At 48.6% G+C, this 15,754-nt stretch overlaps 1 long non-coding RNA gene across 1 annotated transcript; it reads left to right on the forward strand.

Annotated features, from left to right (window-relative positions):
* Window positions 1–1,690: 1,690 nt before the first annotated feature.
* Window positions 1,691–14,502, forward strand: LOC125702148 (uncharacterized). The gene is made up of 3 exons (XR_007380463.1): window positions 1,691–1,826; window positions 13,143–13,379; window positions 13,784–14,502. It is a non-coding gene; the product is annotated as an uncharacterized LOC125702148 (long non-coding RNA).
* Window positions 14,503–15,754: the final 1,252 nt, after the last annotated feature.

Genomic DNA, 15,754 nt, shown 5'->3' on the forward strand with positions numbered 1-15,754 from the left:
GTCTCTCATAAAGTCTTTTTTTCCTCATCTCCTTTTGTGGCGGCCTTGAAAGGCTCTGATATAATGATCTCACACACAGCACTGTATTTCTCCTCCCGTTATGTAGAGATTTCCCAGCTAATTTCACAATAAACTTCATTAAACTGCCATCCTCTGCCACGTGCTCTGGAGGATCTCACTGCCACATGGTACATGTGGCTGCTGCTTGCATATCTGCCTTGAATAAACGCAGATGGCCTTCGTCTCCTGCAGCCTTTTGGCAAAGCTCAGTGAGCTCATTCCTTGTCCTGCAGGATAAGGCCCCACAGCCACCCAGATCCCCTCCAGTGAGCAGTCTTTACCCCCACCCCATGTTCCAGCCTTGTCTCTGCAGCCCCTGAGCTCCAGTTTGAGCTCTTCTGGTTTGGGGAATGGAACTGTTGGAGTTTTGGGACAACCAGAGCAGCCCATTGCACAGCAATCCTCCTTGTGCCCCCCATTTGGAGGAGTAAGGTTGCAGAACGCTCCCTTCTCCCCACAGAAGCTTGAGAATAAAGGCAGAAGGAAAAGAAAAGGGGAGCACACATGGATTTAGGACAGTCACCACCACAAGCCACTGCCTTCTCCAACCCTTCTCTTATGTTTTCCGGAATCCCCCAGCCCAAGACCTCATGCACAGCCCAGTGCTGTCAGCAGTGTTCTTCCCATTGTTTTCAGCTGGCCATAAATCCCAGTCCCTGAAGGTGAACCCCCAGCCACATCCCCTGCCCTGGCGCCAGGCACGACCCGTGCCCTCTGGGGTAGCACTTTCTGGCATGAGACCCCACCTATATGACAAGGACAAAGGGGACAGTGGGTCATGCAGCACATTTTTATGGTCACATCGCTTCCTCATGCCCAGCCAGGAGAAGATTAATCAGGGATGAGGGCAGAAAGAGAGAACAAGCAGAACAAACCACACAAGGAGGCAGTCCAGCTGTAAGCCGTACCATCTTGTGGGTGCCTCCTATGAGCACACAACACAGGGTTGAACAACGAGGAGATTCTCCCAGCCGAGCAGCACAAGGATGAGCTCAAAGCAACACTTCTGCTGCTGCCTTCCATTTGTTGTTCATGGAAAGGCACTGCTCTGTGTTTCAAGATGTCTGCATACCTACCCTCCCGTTCAGCTTTATGCGGATTAATTGCTGCTTTCCATTCCTTCTGCCATGTTTTGCTCTAACTCCCTGTTTGAACAAAAAACTAGAATTACAAAACCCAGCTGAAGCTTAATTGGAAACACCAAGTTCCATCTGGCCTCAAATAAATTACAGTCAAAGTTGCCATTTTAAAGAACAGTTGTTGTTGTTGTTGTTGTTTTCTAATGCCAAACTATAAATCAGCTCAATTTGAGTTCAAACCAGCTCCAAATTGGGACCAGGTTCACTTGCAAAATTTGGGCAAAACGCTGAACTTGAAACAAGCTGGGCAAGCATGGGGCTGTGCACTGAGCATTATCCCAGAGCTGTATGGCTAATGCTTGGAGCTGATTTGGGCCAGGTGGGGCTGTGGGGGGATGCCTTTGTCTTAGCAGGGGGGACACAGCTCAGGTGGCTGCACCAAACACAGCTGTCCTCGTTCCACCCTGACGATGCTGCTGGCCCTGCTCAGCCCTCCCTTAGCTGCCCTTAGCAGTGCTTATAGCACTGCCCAGCTCCTGCACTGGGGAGTAGGGGACTGTGGGCACCCTATCTCTGTCCTGCATGGTGCTGGAGTGGTCTCACACCAGCACAGCTTGCTCTGGTGAGTGTCTGCTGTAGAGCTGAAGGACAGTGGGACCAGGAGAGCCTGATGCTCAAGTTGTGCAGGTAAGCAGAGTGCAGTGTGTGTGTATATGGAGGTGTGCAGCAGAGGTCCTGGCAGAGGTGAGTGTGTGTGTGTCCAGGAGAGCCTGGTCCTTGCAGTGACATAATGTCTTACTTATTCCTAAAATAAGTTGGTCTGAGACTTGTGTTTGCTTTTTTCTTTTAAATCTGTTGTTTAATGCTAACTTTTGGTCCTGGAAGCGATGCATGCCTGTGTTTTGTATCCTCCTCGGGATTTACTCCCCAGCCAGGTTTGGGTGCTGGGCTGGCACCAACACTATGTGCTGCAGAGACATTCTGAGTGCAGGGAGAGCATGGCCCTGAGGCACCAGGTGCATTCTACAGCTCTGTCCTGCCTCTCTGTAGCAGCGAGGCTGTTGAGGGGCTGTGAGTATCACAGGAGAGATCCTGGGATGGATTTGTTAGGGGAATCAGAAGTGAGATTACTCAGTGACACAGCAATGAGAGCCTCTCTGAACACACTGGTGACTGGTGGAGTTAATTGTTGCGTAGAGCATGCGTAAATTGTCTGAGCAGAAGCTGCTGCCCTTGGGAGGGTGAATTTTTTGGTATTTTTCTTTAAGGCTGCACAACTCTGAGGCACAAACACTCAGCTGATCCCACTTCCTTTTTGGCTGACTCTGTGCCTTCTGGAGTTGAGCATCCTCCTGTGAAGTGTAAATGATGAGTGACTTCTGATGATCAAAGGGCCTTGATAGACACATTTCAGCTACCTAGTTGATACCCAGACAGCGTTTCCTATCAGCGCCCGCATCCAAATGGATATTTCCAGAGCACTTACTACATTAATTCTCTTCAGGCAAGCAGGTTGATGAGATCCTCCCTTCTCCAGGCCCCATTTCTGCCATGTGTGTAGGTGCAGGTGGCCCTGCTGGTGTGGCGCTGCCCCTGGGGCTCAGTGTGCTCTGGGCAGGAGTGGGAACGAGTGCTTGGGAAAGCATTAATGCTGCATCATGGTACTGTGGGTGCAGAAAGAGAAATATTTGTGTGTGCACACAATTGCTGTATCTATTCCAATTTTTTTAATATATTTTGCATACGTATATGCAGACACTTTATAAAGGGACAATTAATGCCAGTGTTCTCCTTGCTTTATTAAGGGAGGACAGTTTGTGGCAAGTGGGGGAACGCGTTGCTCTCCTCCCTTTCTGCTGCTTCCTATTGCCTTTAGCCAGAGGGGGGAAAAAAAAAACAACAACAAAAGGCAAAGCTGTGTGTGCAGCTGCTGGAGGGAGTTGCTGCAGAGCAGGCGCTCCCTGCACAAAAAGCAGCGATGCTGAAAGTGGTTCTCCTGCATCATCTTCAGAGGGGGGGGTGATGAGGTGGGGCTGCGTCCTGCAACCTCACCTTCCAAAGGGAGGAGAAACCCATCAGGCTTTTGAAGGAAGCACTGCATGGCCGGCAGTGGCTCCAAGATCCTGCAGGAGTTGTGGGGCTTTGATCTCCCTCGCCTCATCTGTGCATCGCTCGTGATTTTCCCAACATTGCACTCCTTTGCGTAAAAACTCACCTTTGTGTTGCTACACACAGTGACTGAATAACGATAATAACAGTAAAACTCCAAGGAAGTCTCCCTGTGGCAACAAGTAATTGACCCAGGAATTCTCACTACGAAGAATTATTCCTGTTTTATTTTATTTTATTTTTAATAACCACACAGCATTGGAGATCCGTGCGTCCGTCAGGGGATGCACCACCATTGTTCTCGGCAGCCCCGATGCTTTGCCTTCACCCTTTGAGTTTTCTCAAAGGATTGAGATTATTTGGTTCCTTTGAAGAACAAAGGAGGAGGAATTTTTTTTAGATGACTGGCTATTTTGATCTGCAAGGTCTGCGCACAGTGTGAGGGAACAAACATCACTAAATCATTAAGGGGAAAAGGAAGGGTATGCATAATGGAAAGGAGGAACACAAAAGCCACTGCTCAGTGGTGGGATGGGCGCTGGGTGCGGTGCCTCTCCAGCCCTGGTTTCTCTGAAACTTGGCAGGGTTGCTTTCTGATGTTGTCAGGTTGTGTTTCTTAGTTATAAGTCACTTTCAGTTCCTTGTGCCCTTAGAAATAACGGGTGTTAAGCAGGGTGCCGGACTGGAGCAGTAATCCCTTCCAACCCAACCATGCCATGGTCCCAAAGCCGTGGGTCCTGCAGCCTTGCCCCCATCTGTGGTGCTGCACAGCTCACCCTGCCCTCCTGCAGCCAACAGCACTACCAAATCCAACATCACTCCTGGAGCTGTGCTGTATGTGTGTATCATAGGATAGCATGCAGGCACACTTTCCATTCAGATGTGCCTCTTCCATTTTGGGAGATAAGAAAATGCCACACGCATGGAGGACACAGAGTTAGCCTGTAATTAAGCAAAAATCCTTCTACTTAGCATGATAATTCTTTTAAACAATTAGAGTATTACCTGCTTTAAGGGACTCACAGTATACACAGAATCACTGAATCATTCAGACACTGCTCTATGACCATCCTGCCTGGACTGAGCACCCTCTGTGTGATGGTTTCCATCTGCAGCACGATTCTTGCTTAGGACCTACAGTCATGTTGAACTTGTTCTGGTTTTGTGGAAAAACTGTTAAAACCTGGTATCATTTCTACCAAGTCTGGGTGTCTGCAATTGAGCTTGGACCACGTTGTGGTTGAACTTTTCTGTTTCTCTGTGGATCATGGGAAGTGGCTTCCTTAAGCTGCAGATGGCAGCTGAACTTACTTTCTCTAAATGCTGACCCCTACTTTCTCTAAACGCTGCCCCCCATTGCTCATCAGTTTTAGATTTAGTTCAGGATTCTGCAAACACTTAGGCACGTGTTTTACTTTGCACACTTAACGGCAGCATTTGCTTATACTCCATTAAACACGTGTACCGTTCTTCATGGGATCAGCCTGCCACAAGTATTTTGTGTTCAGCTTCCACTTTGCATCCCCTGAATTAGAGCTGGCCTTGTTTCAGGAGCAACCCAGTTGTTGGCTGGTTGCTTTAATGCGCTGATTCCCTTCCTGCTCTGCACAAACTGACATGAGCCTGTCCCTAATCTCTAGTGGGGATTTCTTCCAATGACTTCGGGTTCCGTATGTCTCCTTGATCTGTGTGAGTGCTCCTGACATATGAGATGCTGGTGGTTGTGGGGTTAACCAGAGTAACTTCCGAAAACATGTGGAAGGAGAAAGTCTCCCATTTTCCCTCCTGCAGCTGAGTATTTTCTTCTGAGTATTTTCCAGTGCTTTGCCTGTGCTTTGGGATCATGGACCCGAGGGGATGGATCACATGGAGGTCACTTTCTCTTGGAGGGGTTCTGTATGGAGCCAGGAGTTGGACTCAGTGATCCATGTGGGTCCCATCTAACTCGGGGTATTCTGTGGTGTGTGAGCACGGGCTGACCCTGAATGTAGGGGGAATGGGGCAGCCACCCCCCTGCTGCCATGGGAGGTGGTGAGGGGCTGGTGTGCAGGTACTGACTGTGCTGGGTTCACTGCTTCTCCCTGTATCTCAGCAAATGTGAAAATGCACCTTGCAGCAAAGTGAGATCCCTCAATTAATAGAGGTGCTCGCAGGCTTGCCAGATGAAAGAAATGCAGAACACCGTGATCACTTCTTTTATGATCATTAATAATAGGATAGCTTACCTGAAAGGCACAGTGCGTGTCTCCAGTGGTTTTGATCTGTCATGCCTGGCTATGCGGGACGGGGAAGGCTCTGTCTCTTCGGGGAGTTGTGAGATGAGAAAACAGGCAGCAGAGATTTCTCCACCCCCTGCTTCGCTCTATTCCCAGCACTGCACCGCTCCCAAGGATCGATATCTGAACTGAGAAATTATATGATTAAGCTGCATCTCATAACCACACATCAAGCACAGTCCACTGCTTTCCCCTCGGTGCCTGGTCGCGGGCCCTGATGGAGTGATGTTTCTTTTGAAAAGATTAAGAGCATCCAGCAATGCAAAACGCGTGGGGTGCAGGAGGGGGACGGTCCTTGTGCAGAGCGCCTGACTACTTTGTGCACATCGTTCCTTCTGAATTTGCATTACAGAAAAACAATCTTTTATTTATTTAAGTTGGAAATCCCTTTGCATCCGAACTTCAAGTGTGCAGCAAACACACTTTGATCATTTTAATGCAGAAGTCACTGATTTACAATAAATATTGTGTTTTCTTTTCGTGCTTCTTTTTGTTCTTTGAGGAGATTAGAGCAGAGGAAGGAAAATAATTTTGACCTCGTTAGATTTGCCTGGCAAAATAAGCAGGAGGAGGAAGGTGCTGGGCTTTAGCTTCTGTCCCCAGCTCAGGACAGCTGCAGTGCTGAGCTGTGGGCCCTCATTCCTGGTGCAATTCACTGGGGCGGGGAGGAAAAGAGATGTGATGTTTGGGAGTCATCCTTTGGCTGTAGAGCATCAGGAGGGACCGGTGTGTGGCCCAGGGAGGAGGTGGAGTCTCCAGAGGCAGGGATTGCTGTGACGAAAGAAACCTGGGAAGCACCTTTGGGGTCTCCTCGATGTGTGCTTTCCAGCTCTGAGCCCACCCTGTCACCTTTGCTTTCACTCCATGATGATTTGTTATTATATGGGACTGCAGTTCAGCTCAAAAGGGCTCCACCCTCCGTTAAGTGCAACTGCGTTACCTCTACCAGAATGACCAGAGGCAGCCCTTAATCCTGAGCATTTCACACAGATGGAGTGGTGGGGTAGGTGGCAATGTAAACAAATCCAGCTGCCCTTTTTGGAGGGCTGTGATCACTCCTTAGGGCTTGTTCCCATGCAGAGCACTGAGCCCACGCAGCATTTCCAGTTGTTACCCCATGACCGAGCTTAGGTTTCCAGTGACAATACAGCAGAAAGTGATTAACACTTATAACTCCATCCAGGTCCTCCTCCTCAGTAAAGCTCCTTGCTTTGTTTGGGGACTCGGAAAAGGAACTGTACGTTACAATGCTTGAAAGCGTGTCCTCTGTTGTAGGAAATCTCCATCTATTTTGCTTCCTTGTTATCTGCATGGCTGTAATTAGAAAATGATGTGCCTGCTATGTGACCTCCTCTTAAAGAACATAGCTAAAGAGAGGCAGTAACATTCAATTCCCTTTCTAAACCATCGGAAAGAAAATGGTTTTCGAGGCATTTCTTCCTCCTTCAGCCACTTGGGTGGTCTCGTCTGACAAGTTTTACAATAGGGGGTGGTTGTTTTTTTTATGGACATACATGTAAGTGCAGGGGGAGATCTGGAGCTGGGGCACCACCCTTCCCCCTCCCTGTGACACTGAACGTCAGCAGGTCCTTCTGCTGCTCCTGGAAAGGCAGCACCAGAGGGAGACCTGCTTGCATGGAAAGGCAGCTCAGCCCTTCTGTGCTCCCACCTGTGCTGCTGCTGCAGAAGTCCCTGCTGGAGGGAGCAGCAGCAGTGAGGGCACGTTCCATAGGAGCAATATGCTTGCAGCACTCCGTGGTGCTACTTTTGGTGCTTCCATACAACCTGGGGGTCAGAGCTGCTATGAGCTCCTGGTGTTGATTAGCAAAACATCATGTGCGTGACTGTCACTTCACTGCGGCCCTTTAAATGCCTTTGCCAACCTAAAGAGGCCTCAATATGAATGAGAAATTGTATTCATGGCAATGAGCAGGAGCACAAGAAGGTGTCTGCAGGGGTGTTATTGCACAGCTCAGCTCACAACATATGCCAAGGGCTGCATGCACGCATGCACCCAGGCTGCACCCTGAGCTCTTTGGGCATGCACGTGCAAGAAGCAAGCTGTTTGCATTTTACTTCTTTCTCTATCTCTCTATTTAATTTATTTTAAGTATTTCTTTGTTAATTCAGTTGTGTGCTGTTGTAGAAGAGCTGATTCCTGGTTGGTGCATCCAGAGCAGCTCTACAAGTGATGTCTGTGCTCTGAGAGCTTCCCGTACTGTGATGCCAGGAGGGCACAGGTGTGTGGGCACTGAGCACGGATGGCTGTGCTGCTGGCAGCTCCACACTGCGAGGTGCTGCTGCTGAGTGCACTCCCTGCAGCCCCAGCTCTGCTGTGGGAAGTGAAGAGCAATGTCTGGAGTGTGCAAGGAGCAGAGGGAAAGCAATGGCTCCCTGAGGAGAGGTGTGGGGCACGCTGGGCTGCCCAGGGATGGGTGAACGCAATGGACTGTTCCCCAGTCTGCATGCAGTGTTTAAAACACAGAGGAGGCAGTTTAACTCCTCTTTGCTTTCCTCCTCACAGCACCACTGCTGCGGGTGGAGCAGGAGCAGCTCAGGAAATGGCCATTTGGAGAGAGGTTGGGAGGGGAATCCTGTCCAGCTTTGGACATTGAAACCATGGGACCATGTTATTTGCTAGGAACGTCTCAGGACTAGGATGTCCACCTCTCCTACCTCCATGACATGGATATTCTTGGAAGAAGCAGGGGCACAGCTGTCCAGGGGGTGGGAGAGTTCCCATCCCTGGAGGTGTTCCAGAACAGTGGAGATGTGACACGGAGGGATGTGATCAGTGGGAATGGTAGGATGGGTTGGGATTGGACCTGGGTATCTTAGAGATCTTTTCCAGCCTGAATGATCTAGTGATTCTTGTTTTTTTTTCTGGACTATTTCCCCTTTCATTGCTTGTAGAACAGCATACACCAAAATGCTGGACCTGTTCAGAGGCATCTCCATTTGGGGTGGGGATGGTGATGTCTGGGACACTGTTTGACCTTTCCAGCTGCAGTGAGGGGTATTTGGTCCCTAAGGCAGGGGATGGCACTGCAGGCTTCAGTGCCTGAAGCAGTGGGGCTGTGAGGCTCAGCAAATGATGATCTTTCTACATGATATGTGATCCACGTTGAGGGCAAGTCAAAAATATTATTCTCCTTAGCCATTTCCAAGATATTTCCCTGTAAAAGGTGAGCTCCTTGTGATCCTCTTGGACCAAAAGCAATGCACCAAGGTGCTCTCACCTGGCTGCTGTCACTGCTTCATGGTCTGTGCAACCGGAGCTGAGCAGCGCTGCTATTTACATAAGGGACAGCCTAAGAGTGACAGATCAAATAATCAGATTTTGGTGTGATTTAGGGAAATTAACTAATTTGGTGAGAGAAATCATGAATCCCCTTGGAGATTGCAGGGTGAAACTTGCTTCAGATAGTTCGTAAACAAAGGGATGTGTTGCTAGGATCGCCAAGTTCAATGGATTTTGCTTTTGCAACCCACTGCTGTGGTTTTATTCTTTCCCTTTCAGACTGGGGGATATTTAACCACCTCTCAGTTTTATGCTTTCCTTCTGATTCTTTTTTATTTTTTATTTTTTTTATTGTTTTCAACAATCCTCGCAGCAGGACTTACCTCTGCAGCCTGCAGGACCAAAAAAATAAAATAAAAAAATCAGATGGTAAATAACAAAGAATATCAAATGCTGATGAGCAAAAGGAGTGCCGTGGGGCAGCCCAGCCAAACACAGGGAGTCTCTGCAAGGCCAGGCAGTGTGTGTGTGTATCCATGGGCAGGTGGTGGGGAGAGGAGCAGTGGCGATGTGGACAGGGTGGGTATATCTTTCATCATTGCCCTTTGGCGTGGTTAAGTGCTGCATCAGGGTGCCTTGGCACATCCCCTGATGTCACGATGTTCCTTAGTGACTCTGTTTGTTCTTGGTCTCGCGTTGCAAAACACATCAGGATTCCTTGATCTTCCCTTGTTTGGATTCTTTATGAATTGCATCCATGTGTCTGATGCGCTGAGCCCTTTCACACGATTGGGCAATATCTGCCTGAAGATCAACTGTTCTTTCCTAAATGAGCGTGGGTCGTTGTTCCCTCTGGTCCCAGGAGAGTCAATGCAACATGCAGGGCTGGGATCTGTGCACATGGCTGTGAGTCTGGGAGATGGGGCTGCAGGACAGCATCTGCTCCATCCGGGTGTCCCTCGGAGCAGCTTCCCCTTCCAGGACAGTGGCCACGCTTGGGACCATGTAGAAACTGCAGGGGGGGCCATAGCCTGCCTGTTAAGGGGGGTTTTGTGCCAAAGCATGTTACAAATGGCTTTCTTAGAAAATGCTGTTTTAGTTCCCATTCAGGGTTTTTCATCCATTCTCCTGCTCTACGTCTGGTTTATCACAGTGGCTTTATGTGTTGCTTCTTCCTCCCGCTCTCCTCTCCCTTGCTGATACTTGTAAGAAAATCACCACTGTTTCGTGGCAAGAGAAGTATGGGGGAAAAAATAGTGATGCTCTTGTGTGCGCTGTGCAATGGAGATGATGATTGAAACTGCTATTAATGTTTGCTCTCTGCATGCCCAGGTAGGGAATTGGGTTTCTGAATAATTCTAGCGATGGTGATGTGCACTGATGGCACTTGTCTGCAGCTTCACTTCTGGAATCAGCCAAAAACCACATGTTGTTGTCACTGGGCTGTTGGAATAGCAGCAGGATCAGACCATTTGTTAGCGAAGAATGGTAGCTATTGGTATGGATTTCCAGGGGTTTCCAAATAGGGTTTTGATTGGTTTGGTTTGAGGTCCTCATTTTCATGGAGGTCACACAGAATTTAACGAAAATCAAATCTCTGACACCTGCATGGCCACAAATGGAGGCATTAATCAGCTGTTGCATTGGACAGTTGTAGCTATGAATTAAATGGTCAGCTGGCCTGGGGATCTTGGGCATGGAGGTGCTGTAACTGTTGGATCCAACAGAGCCCAGACTGCGTGCATTGCAGATGCTCTCAGACAGAAGGTCCCAGCAGACACCAGCACCTCTGTGCCCCATTTCCTGGGAGTGCAGATCACAGGCACTCAGCTTAATGCCATCAGACGTGGATGGAACCACGACTCCTGCACTGTGGGAGTGTGGCAAGAGGGGTGCAATAAGGGTTGTGGAGGCGATGCTGTAGGTGCAGTGAACCCAGGGGAGTTTTGCTGGATGCACTGTGCCACAGAGGGCTCCTTCTGTGGGAAAAATCAATAGCTGGAATGGGTCAGCCTCTGTGCCACAGCAAACCTATATTTAAGTGTGATTAAAATGCTTTCGGCAAAGGAAATACCCTGTAGTTTAAAGCCAAACGTGGGGACATCCTTTCTCCCCTCTGATTGATGTTATGGTGGTTTATGCGGTGTACTACATTCTGAACCGGTCCCAAGTCAATTAGGCACCATTTCAAAGTATTTTCTCATGCAGCCCAGGGTTTTTCTCGTGCCAACGAAATGTGAAACTCAGGGAAATGATAGTGGGAATGAGTTGTGTGAACGAGCACAGCCAGGCCGTGGGGTGAGCAGGCAGTGAGCTCGGCGGGACTCCCTGCTTCAAGGATCAGGCTGCCTTTTTCAAGTTGTGAGATTTAATGGCCTTTTTAGCTGAGATCAAGCGTAGCACTGGTTTAATATCTGATACAAGCTCTGTCAGGAAGGCATACCCTACACCTTTGTGAAGGGACAAGATGATCTAACTATAATCAGGATCAGATCCTGATAGTTCTTTCCCAGCCCTGGGCCAGGTGGGATTTCTGCCCCATCTGGAACACCTCCGCCACAGCCGCTGGCTATGGGAGCTCTCAGTGTGGGGAAGGACAGTCCTCACAAATCTTCTGACCTTTCAGTCCTGAAATATCACTCCTTGTGATGGAGGAGAGTCGTAACCTGTGACAGCACCATAGCAAGCAAAGGAAATAACGGGATGACCTTATGAAATCAGTGCTGCAAAAAAAAACACCCCACAACCAATTATAGGGTTAAATGCCACCGAAGTAATGATTCTCCCTCTTCATCTCTCTCATGATACGCTGTATTCAAACTCAGCCATGAAGGACACATGAAATGGTACTTCATCATCAGCAGAAGGTTCTCTCGTACACCAGACACATTTCCATGTATTCCAAAACAGCCCTGGAGTACGGGCAGGAATGGGCGAGCTTAATTCCCTCCTTTGTAGTAGGAGATCTTTGAAACTCCTATTTGATCGTTTCCCCAGATTAGGACGATTCTGAGCTGCTTTGGAGCAATGTGTCCCTCTGCCCACCAACCTCCTCCCCGCCGCGATAAGGCATCTGTAAACACTCTGAAACTCTTTACAGAACCTCCTCTGCACGCCGCTTTGATGCAGAGCTGCACGAAGACCTCTGTACCGGCTGAAAATATCTTGCAAACTGATAAAGAAGTGCAGGTACAGCTAAAATCCGCTGTGTAATAAGGATTAGTTGAGCCTAAGGAGGTTTGTTAGGATTGAAGACGGAGTTGAAATGCGCGAGGCTTGGATGAATCTCAACTCAACTGGGGTTCCATCTGCCGCCGTCCCACTTCTCTCACCTTTCTGCACGCTCTGTCAGCGCTCAGAGCTCCTTGATCTGAAAGGAGCAGTTCAGTTTTCCCACTGCTCCACGTCTCTGTTAATGGCGCTGAGCATCGGCTGTCCCGCATCCCCAGCGCCCGCCTGCCCGAATGATCTCAGATATGTGGGCAATTGCTCTGCCGAGCACGGCCCCCAAGAGCCCCGTTTGATCCATTGGTGATACCTGAGCACACAGCCTGGCTAATTGTATCCACGGAAATCAAGTGCACTTTAACTAATGAAAAAAAAAAATGGGGGGGAGATAACGTGGTCAAAGCTTATTTGAAGAAATGACATGTTTTAAAGGCTGACATGACTTAAAACAGAATCATATAAGTTCCTTTGCTAAAACACTTTCAGGATATATTAGGTATAACAATAGTTTTCTACATGAAAATGGCTTTGAAATCTTAAAAGAAAAGTATTTTAAAAGAAAAGAATTTTTGCGGCGCATTAAATTGGACGTGAATATGACAGATTTCAAAGACTGTCAAAATAACGAATTTACATCATAAATGCACGGGCTCCCTTTTTAAAGGCCTCTTCAACAACTCAGGAAGGCGTTTAATGGTGAGCAAGTTCAAAGTGTCATGGACTCCCACTGGTATGAAAAGGAGGCAATACCCACTATACTCTCTGTGTTTCAGATAATGTATCTGTCTCTTTTCAAGTTAATAAACTGCACTCCTGTCAAATTGCAGATAAATGAAAGCGACCAAGACATTGTTTTCCCCGCATATTGCTAAGAAAGATATCTCCCAATATTTCTAAACGACCAGTATGCTAAAAGGAACTTGAAATGAATCCACCCTGCAGTTATTTTACAGCATCAAAGACAATGAAATTTCCACAGAGGCACTTTCTGAAGTTTTAAATGCTTTATTTCTGATAGCTGCTCATTAAGAAGCTTCGAAAGCTTTTTATTGTTTCAAAGGCAGTCATCTAAATTTTTAATCATTCTCCGGTGCTGTATGGTCATGATGTTACTCTCTAGCTTTAAAATTCTTCCTATTTTCTAAACAGGAATGTCAACACGACGTTTCCCCAAATAATTGTTGGGTTCGGCCTCACTCAAAAGAACGGTGAGAAGGAGAGGAAGGAAAAGGGATTTTTGCAGCTCCCATTTGTGAGGCAGGAAAACGTGACATGTGGGGCAATGGAAACCCAGGAGCACGGGTTTGCAGCACTGGATGCTGATTTGACACTGGGCTTCTGCATGACTTCAGCCTGGATTTTTTTTTACAGCAGGGGAAGTTTGTGGTGGGTATTTCCCCAAGCCAATAATAGTTCTCTGCAGCCCATTCTTGCTTGGTGACGCGTGGGGTCCTGAGGGATTAAAGGGGATTTAGGGAGATTTCCCATCCCTGCCCCTTGGAGCTGCCTCTCCCCATGCACACCCACTCAGCCATGTCCCTGCTCGGGGAGCAGCATCCCTGCACACCCACCTCCTGCATGGGGCTGTTCCTGGTGCCCCTGTGTTTGCATCTGGTTTGGCTCTGCTCCTCACTGCAGCACCCACAAAAGATGGGATTTTCTTTCTCGCTGTGTGGAACTGTAGGTTCTCACACGCGAGGCATAGGGATGAGATTGCTGTTCATTTACTCTATGAGCATCTGTTACGTTTTTCCCTGCAGAAATCACAGCCCAGCCTCTCTCCTCTTTAGGGACAACAAGTTTTCCATTCTCAGAATCGGAGTGTTGGGCTGAGCACACATTCCCTCGCTTGTGCCTGCACTAAACATGCTCTGTGCACCCATATGTGAGCAGCAATGAGACCTGCAGGCAGACCCAGCCTGCCCACATGGCCATGACCATGAGTCTGTGTACAGGTGCTTGTGAAGTCCACCTTCCTGTTTCCAGTTTGGATAAAAGCAAAAGAACGAGAAGACTGAGCTGCAGGAGTGGCCCCTGCATGGCTCTGCGTTCGGAGGATCCTAGGAGCAGAGGAGAATGGGCTCTTGCTAATCTAATGCTTTGCCCTCCTCTAGTGGTACTTTTGATCTGTGTCTCTCGAAGGAATTGCTGGCATCGGTGCTGCAGCCTTGTGCTGGCTCTGTGGCACAGTGGAAGCCCCGAAGCGTGGGCAGGGCACCCACCTCACCCACACCTCCTCCAGTGGTGGTGGAGATTTAATCCAGTCTTCAAAGGATGACTTTTTTCACGTCAGCTGTGGTGGTGTTGTATAGAGCTCACCACTGTTGCATTGCAGACAAGCATATAGCTGCTATAGAGGTGTGCTGATGTTTTCATAGAATCCTTTGGGGTAGAAGGGACCCCTAAAGGCCATCTGGTCGAACCCCCTGCAATGAGCAGGGACACCCACAGCTCCATCAGTGCTCAGAGCCCATCCAGCCTGCCCTGAGTGTCTCCAGGGATGGGGCACCACCATGTTGGCAACCTGTGCCAGTGAATCACCACCCTTAATGTAAAAATCCTTTTACTTATATCTGATCTAAATCTGGATCCAGAACTGCATCTCAGATTGGGTCAGGTGGGTGCTGCAGTCAGTTCCTTGCTCCTTTCTATGGGCTCCAGCATTCCACACCTGTGCTGCCTTCAGAAGCTTCCACATCATCTTCTCCAATCCTACATTTGCAGAATGCCCTTTTCCCATGATGATAAAAGGCAAATTGCAGCCACCCAGAATCTGGTCTGAAAACAATTCCTATCCTGTGTCTAGGATGACCAATGAAAACAAATGGCACGAATAAATCACAAAATTTGCAGAACATAGACTTTGCCAGAGGCAAAATAAATTCAGACCTAATGTGCTATGTTCTGAGCTAAATTTAGAGCCCACGATTTTGGACAGAGCTCTGAGTATTGACATTCAGGGTCTCAGGCCCTTCTCACAGATTACAAACATCCTGCATTCTTGGCTGCTCTCACACTGTTCCCAACCTCTGTTACCTTTCCAGTTCAGCTCTGGCCCTTTGCACAGGCAGAGCCAGGGGCTTTAGAACAGCTGGAAGCAGAGAGTTCTATATAGCACTGCAGATCATTGGCTCATCTCTGCAGCACTAAAGGAGGGGATGGAGCAAGGCAGCACAGCTCTTGAATACTTGCTGTTCTTGCCCTTTGGCCATCTCCTTGTAGAGCTGCATTTAAGGAGGGTCTCCCATCTTAAGATGTAGGCACTATGGTAGTCACTGTCTTTCCCAGGCCCTGCAGATGGAGGTAGCTCCCAGGACAGCCTCTTGGAGCTGTTTCACCCCTGAAGTTAAGCATAACCACGTTGACTTCAGCTGAACAACTCCAGCACAGGTGCAGCCCCAGCCCTGCTCATTGCACGATGGTAGTGCCCATGGTGCTGCTCTCTGTGCTCTGAATCCTCTTCATGCTCTGTGTGTTGCAACCAGCAGCTGGCTCCTGGCAGCTGGAAGGCTGTCCTTGGAGGGGTGTGATGGATGGTGCTGTGCTGCTGGGCTGTTTCTGGGGGTGATGCTGACTTGCTGGCATGTTTCTTGAGGTGATGCTCTGCTCTTCAGAATGAGCCACAGTTCCCTACTGCTTTCACTTTCCTGTCATGCTGTTTGCTCTGAGGCTGAAGCGCATGTTTCCAGTGCTGATGTCCAAAGTAAAGAAGCAGAGCTTTTTCCTCAAAGCAAAGTTCACCAGTGTGACTCAGCAGAAGC

The sequence above is a fragment of the Lagopus muta genome, chromosome 18 (genome assembly GCF_023343835.1).
Source record: "Lagopus muta isolate bLagMut1 chromosome 18, bLagMut1 primary, whole genome shotgun sequence".
NCBI classification, from domain to species: Eukaryota; Metazoa; Chordata; class Aves; order Galliformes; family Phasianidae; genus Lagopus; species Lagopus muta.